Genomic DNA, 7,801 nt, shown 5'->3' on the forward strand with positions numbered 1-7,801 from the left:
GGATAATTTAGTACTTAGTACATTACCAGGAGTGAGAGGGTAATGGTAAATTATTTGGTAATTATTTGAGGATATTGGGAGTGACGCAGGAGTGACGGGAATTGTGAGATGTTGATTACGATTAACGGGACAATTGGCTAACGACGGGTTTGCCCTTGTGGCATAGGAAGGGAAGCTGTTGAACTTAAGAGTTGTTGACTTGCGAAATTGGCCAACGGTCGTATGTACAGTATATGACACCTTTTTAAAGAAATAAATAAAATAAATGACAGAGTACGATTATCTTAAATAAAAACACAGGAATTTTATAGTTGTTCAACCTTGTTCTGATGAATAGTAATAACCTAATCCACTTAGTCATTAGTATTGAATTACTCGACAATAGTACAAACTGATGAATTCACTCGTCAGAAATATTTTTCTCCCAAAATTCCAGAAAAAGAGATCCCCTGAAATGAAGCCCTGGGTCCTTTATTTATAGTGCCCAGGGGCTGTTACATGACCAGTAATATTGGGATCGTGGTTTGGCACATGATTATCAGGTAGTGGAGGTACGTGTCCAGCTCCCCATGATTATAAGATCGTGGGTCTTCTCGTTGTTTCTCTAGATCGTGGTGGATAATGCATGATAGAAACCTCTAGGAAGATGTTAAGTCTCTGTTGGCATATGAGACTTAGGTGCTAGGCCCGACGACCTGAGCTTGGGTGCTAGGCCTTTGACCTTTTGGGTGCTGGACCTACTGATCCTCTGGGTGCTAGGCCTATTGATCTCAGTTTGAACGAGAGTGAGTATTTCTCAGTGTACTTAAGGGTTTGGGCCGACCACCTGTAACGACCTCCTTTCTTAACATACATATATAGTGTAAAAACAAATTTTAACCTAAATATGACAATACTGAAATTCTGAATTTACAAAAAACTTTATTAAACAATACATAAATAATGTTTATAACCTCAAACCACATAATACTCACAACTAAATAAAAACTTTATCTTACATACAAATCTTAATACTTTTATAAATCATTTTCGTGGCGTTACTACACCTTAACGTAGAAATGAAAATGTATCCAACTGATAAATTGAAAAGCTTTATGTAAATTACAAAGTTCATGAAATACTTTTAAAGCTTTAAGTAAATGATAAAGTTCACAAAATACTTTTAATGAAATATAATAAAACCAAGTTTCTTGTTTATTTATAAAATAGCATAGCAGAACTCCACTCCCTTCAGGTCAGCCCCATATGTACAGTCATGTTGGCCCCACGTATACTCATCAACAATTTATATTTGGGGTCTCTTACCTACAATACAAAACATTATCTGATGAGCTAAGGCTCAGTAAGTAGAATAACTACCTCATATGCATTAAAATAAACATGCAACATGCTATGTATTTTCTTTCTTTCACTTTCCTTTCTTTTGGGCCCTAGAGGATGCTGTTGCCGGCATTACATAGGGAATCACATTCCCACCTGAACATAACATGATAATAGGGAATTTCTCCCTCATAAACATTCATTATATAGGGACGTACATCTCCCTCCTTACTTATTTGGGACTTAGGTCTCCCAAGCAGCACCTCTACTTTAACGCTTTCAGTAACTTGTCTGTGAACATTAAGCATGCTTATGCATAATAATTATAACATTCTTGAAAATAACTTATGCATAAGAACGTGGCAGGATAACATATAAAGCATATAAATGCACATAAGACACATAAAAGACTTGTATTGTAGATGAGGATTCTACTTACCTTGCGTCTTGATAAAACAATCGAAATTGTTAGCTTCCTGATAAAAACACAAACTATTAAATTACATAAAATCTACATTATGAAATGTTAGCTTAATATTGTTATTATCCCATTTTTTCTGTTTTAGTGCTTATTTTATGTCCAGGCGTATGGTCATACTATAGTTGTCCATGGCAAGATCCCGGTCTAAAAGTCGTGGTCATGGTCATACGGAAATGTCCAGGTCATAGTATCAGTCCATAATAATAGGGAATAAGGTCATATAATAAAATTCCAAATAGTCCAAAGTGTGACCATAGCCTATATAAGTTTAGTATTATAAAGATACATAAAAAAATAGTTTATATTTCAATTTTGGCATTTGTAAAATATGACGACATGGTAAAATAATCCATATATAAATTTTAGCATTTTAATGGCATAGTAAAGTAATCTATATAAATTTTGGCATTATAATGGCATGGTAACATAATCCATATATAAATTTGGCATTATAGTAAAATAATCTATATATAAATTTTTTTGGTATTATAACGGCATAGTAAAATAATCTACATATAACTTTTGGCATTATAACGGCATAGTAAAATAATCTATATATAAATTTTGGCATTATAACGGCATAGTAAATTAATCTATATATAAATTTTTGCATTATAACGGCATAGTAAAATAATCTATATATAACTTTTGGCATTATAACGACATAGTAAAATAATCTATACATATATAATAACTAAATAACTGAAAAGAAAGGCTCGGGAAGAGCTTACCTAAAAGGTTTTCGTAGGCTAGCGTTATGGACAGAACTTCGCCTAGATCTCCGAGGTTTAGAACTTTAGAAGGATGTTAAGAATATTTTTGGGTAGAGTAAGAGAAAGGAAATGAGGTTTTTGTGATTTCAAGATGAGTTTTGGAAGGGCTATTTATAGGAAAAACTTGGGATACTATTCTAATAAAATATTAAAAATAATAAGCATAGTGGAATAATAACATATTCAAAATATCAAGCATAGTAATTTGCTTAAGTCATCAATGTATCACTACTGCATCAACATGTGGAACCCATGGGGTGGACCCCGCTGTGGGACCCATTGGACCCTACTGTGGGACCCTTGCGGACCCCAGTGTGGGACCTACTATGAATAGTACCTGGTGAATAGTAAAAAATGAAAATTTCCCAATCTTCTTATATTACTTAGTCTAGCATTTTTGACTCACAAACTTTTCTGAAAAAGTTTCTCTAACACCCATAAATTAATTATTCCCACCTATTGGTTACTTCAACAACTTAGAATTGTTAAAATCCCATAATAGAAAACAACTACACCCCCAACGGTCATGAACACTATTCACCAACGGTCATAAACGGCTAGTTTTTGCCCTATAAATACTTGTTCCTTCAACCATTTATTTGCACAACTTCTTCATCTCTTAACCTTCTAGATAAAATTCATCATCAAAACATGAATTTCTCTTTATTTTTCATAACTTTAGTGATTGTTTGCTTGTATTTAGCATCATTCTATGGGTATTATACTAATGAAATGCCCATGAATGTTATAGTTGCATATTCATTAGTTATTCTTCCACTTTACTTAATAGCTCTAACATTCGGTTAGCATTGTAATGCACTCAAAAATGAATAAAAATATCTTCTCTTATCTTTCATAATTGTTATAATTTGTAAAAAGAAAATGGGAGTTACACCACCCTATGAAGAATAGGGTGGGTCGATCACCCAGGTGATTTCTTGAGCATGCCAGGCCGACCACCCTAGGGGTTGGGGTCAGCCCGACCACCCCTTGGGGTCCTTGGGCATACGGGGGCCGACCACCCCTATGGTAGGGGTTAGGCCAACCACTCTTTTGGACATATTTGGGCCGACCACCCCTGGGGTAGAGGTCAGACCGACCACCCCTGGGGTAGAGGTCAGACCGACCACCCCTAGGCCCCTTGGGCATGCTTAGGTCAACCTCCCTAGGGGTAGGGTCAGGCTGACCACCCTTAGGGAGCTTAGGCTTGGTCGACTTCCCCATAGGTCCTGGACCTATCTTTTGTGCCCGTCAGTCTTTTCTCAATACTTTGTCATTTTTCCCTGATTTGTGATGTCACGTGTCACATTCTCATTTGCCACGTCATCCTCGTATTTTTGGGGGATAACATTTGCCCCCCAAGTTTATTGCAATGTTTTAAACATTACGATAAACTTGATCCTGGCCCGAGAAACATACTGTAGCAGTACCTAAATAGTCAAGTCCTTCAGGACATTACATAGTACTTTTTTTTTAATTATCGATAATTTGCTCGGTATGAATTCTTTTAGGGACAATTAGAAATTCCTAAAAATAATTAGGTTTTTCAAGGAAATTAATTTCCTAAAAATCTAATATATTTTTCAAGGAAATTTGAAATCCTAAAAATATAACATATTTTTCAAGGAGTTTTGAAAGTCCTAAAAATATAATATATTTTTCAAGGATATTAATTCCTAAAAATAAAAAATATTTTTCAAGGAGTTTTAATTCCTATTAATATAAGATAGTTTTTCAAGGAATTTTAAATTCCTAAAAATATAGATATTTTTCAAGGAGTTTAAATTTTAACCATATTAGATATTTTTCAAGAAAATTTGAATCCATAAACATATCTTGTCTGCCTGAGAGGTTATTAGTAGGTCTTCTCTTCTCATTCCTGCTCCATGCGCCACTTTCAAATAGGATCCAAGTTTGATTTTTCCAGTTCCTCATCAAACTCAGAACTTTTGTAAGTACTTTCTTCTAATCCTCACATCATTTAATTTAAATGTGCTTAGATTTACAATAAATACTTTGAGTTTTTGAGGAATTTTCATCTGAATCTTCTTGTTTTGGTGTATCTTGATCCAAAATAATCAACTTAATTGAATCAAGATCTTTATGGAAAATGGCGATTTCCAGGGATATAAACCCTATGGGCGATTTCCAAGGATAGGAACTGGGTTAGGCCGAGCACCTTCAGGGCTCCTCCTTGTGCGATTTTTCAGGTATAAGAATAGGGTTAGGCCGAGCACCTTCAAGGCTCCTCCTTGTAATATTTTCAGGTATAGGAATAGGGTTAGGCCGACCACCTTAGAGCTTGGTGAGCTGAGCACTTCCTTTCCCTCCCTTAGGCAATTTCCAGACCTAGAATTAGGGCTAGGCCGACCACCCATAGAGCTTTATGGGCTGAGTACTCCCTTTCCCTCCCTTAGGTGATTTCCAAGCCTAGAATTAGGGCTAGGTCGACCACCTTAGGGATTCATGGGTTGAGTACTCCCTTTCCCTCCCTTAGGCGATTTCTAGGCTTAGAATTAGGGCTAGGCCGACCACCTTAGGGATTCATGGGTTGAGTACTCCCTTTCCCTCCCTCCTCTTGCCTTAAGCGATTTTCAGGGATTCAGGGTGGTCGGCCCAAGCATAAGCCGACCACCTTGGACCGTAAAAATAATTTTTTCACCTCAATTGACTCCCTTGGGGGCCTTCCTTGTTCTGTAAAAATTAATTTTTCTAGAGACTTGAACGATCCTCTGGCACCTTTCTGAGGCTTGTATGTGGTCAGCCTAAGGTGGTAGGTCGAACACCTATACCTTATTTTAAATGCTTCCTAATTTGATGGATTCATGGTGGTCGACCCAGGCTAAGGCTCATTAGGTCGACACCCTATATAGAATTTATCTTGATTTCTTCATTTTTACCCTTTAGTTCATGGCTATGCCCCCAGTTATTGGCTTCATTATGCTCATTTACTAATCTTAATCTTCATTTTTCTTTTGCTGTAGATGTCCAGCTCCTCTTCATCAGACAAGTTAGCAAGTGAGTGTGCTCCTCAGGAGTTCTTTGAAAGGGTGAAAAGAATTCTCCCTCGCTCTGCTCTATATTTGATCAGTGAGGAGGATTTCTTAAAGAGGTACTGTCCAATGGCGAGAGTATAACAGACAACTCGGAAACCCTCTGAAGATGATCTTTAAATTGCCAGGCATATCACTCAAGGCTCTTTGCCTGGCTCTTCTCAGATTTCTTCTCAGCACAGTATTTTCCGCAGCTCCCAGAGCACCCAAGGCACATTCTATAAGGTGCTCTAGACACTGACTCCGTCCCCGGTGCCAGTTCTATCACAAACTCAATTTCTCTGTGTGGTGGTAACTCTGGAAAATCTTCTACTGGAAACACATCCAGGAATTCATAGACTAATATGGTCTCTTCTGGTCTCACTGGCACGACCTGAGTGGTGTCAACCACACTGGCTAAGAATCCAATGCAACTTCCTTACAATATATCTCTAGCACTCAAAACATAAATCATAGGTATACGAGGTCCATGCACAGTACCAACAAACACAAAAGGATCCTTGCCTTCAGGCTCAAAGGTGACCATCTTCCTTCTGCAATCATTGGTTGCCCCATACTTCACTAACCAATCCATTGTTAGGAACGAGTTTCCTAATACGCAGCGGAAAGGTGGTGTGGTTGGCCCAGTGTACAACAAAAATTTTGTAACATATTTAAACTACCTTTAAATATGCGGATCCATTAATATACATACATTAATCATAAGCAAGATAGTGATAGAAATCATACCTCTTGAAGCCTATCAAGTGTCCTTGCTATCTTCTCGTATTTAGAACGATCTTCCTATCCAAACCGCTCCACGTACTCACACCAAGATCTTCCAAAGCGTTCTCTACACCTCAAGAAATGTGTGGGCACTTAGAGAATGAAGGATAGTTTATTTGTGATTCTACTTGATGTACTCAACACATGAGATCAAGAGAATAGGCCTGAGAATTGGTTCTTTATTTTCAGGGAGAGAAAACTATCGTTCTATTTTCACAGAGCGAATATTCAGAGTAGTCTCACTCTCTTCACTTATCTTTTCTGAATAATTTTCTGATCAGTCATACTTAACAGAAAAAATTCAAAATTTAAAAATTAAATCTGTAACCATTTTACAATTTAATTTTTAATTAATTAATTATTACATTAATGAAAAAAATCCAAAAACCAATTTTCGAATTATCCATTAATTAATTAATTAAATAAATAAAATTGAAAATCTCATCCCTAAAAAACACTGGTGCTACACGCCACACACAGTCCTGGATTGTGTGTGAACGTGTAGCTTCCTAATTTCTAGGGATATTTGTTTTTCAAATTTTATTTAATTATTTATTCAAATTTCTTTGTCAGATAAGATCTAACAACCTGATAACTAATTCAAATTAATTATCTTTTTAATTAATTATCAAATATAATTAATTATTTGAATAAATATTAATCTTTTAAATTCAAATCCAATTTGAACTTATCAGATTATTTTCTCCCACTCAAATAAAGATATTTAATTAATTCTACTAATTAATTAAACCCAAATTTTCGAAATTAAATATTTAATTTATTATAATTTCAAAAAAATTATAATTAATTAATTATTTAATTAAATTTCGAAAATTAATTTAATTATTTAATATAATTTCGAAAATTATATAATAATTAAATATTAATTAATTTGGTTAACTATAACTAATTTGTAATTAATTAATTAATCACCATTATCATATAATTGCATATTTGGCCTGAAGAACAAATTTCTTCCTCAACATGTCTTTAAACTATTTTCCCTTCATATCAACTCTTACCTTGAACAGTGTTGATAGAGCCGTTATGGGGACCTATGGACCTATAATTCCAAGCTCCAATAAATTTGAGATTATTAATTAAACTCTTTAATTAAATAATCTTAATTTATTAATCTCATGATTATTCCACTATAAATATGAGACTGCACTCTTGTAATTATAAACATTTCATTTACTGAGTACTTTATAATCATAAAGCGTTCATTGATTTAATCATTGCATACAACTTGACCCTCTAATAATGATTCATAATTAATCGGGAATGAAATTACCGTTTTACCCTTTTAATTATGTCTTATTTCCTTAAGTACCATTGACTCTACTAGTGAAGGTTAATTCATAACTAAATTATGAATTTGAGCTCAATAACCTTTCAGTCCCAAAAGT

The 7,801-nt window shown here is 35.0% G+C and overlaps 1 long non-coding RNA gene across 1 annotated transcript; it reads right to left on the minus strand.

Moving 5' to 3' along the window:
• Positions 1-912: 912 nt before the first annotated feature.
• LOC133805023 (uncharacterized) lies at positions 913-2,746 on the minus strand. Its single transcript, XR_009878761.1, has 3 exons — positions 2,533-2,746; positions 1,760-1,796; positions 913-1,305 (listed from the first exon to the last, which is right to left on the minus strand). It is a non-coding gene; the product is annotated as an uncharacterized LOC133805023 (long non-coding RNA).
• Between the last annotated feature and the right edge of the window lie 5,055 nt (positions 2,747-7,801).

This window comes from Humulus lupulus, chromosome X (assembly GCF_963169125.1).
Source record: "Humulus lupulus chromosome X, drHumLupu1.1, whole genome shotgun sequence".
NCBI classification, from domain to species: Eukaryota; Viridiplantae; Streptophyta; class Magnoliopsida; order Rosales; family Cannabaceae; genus Humulus; species Humulus lupulus.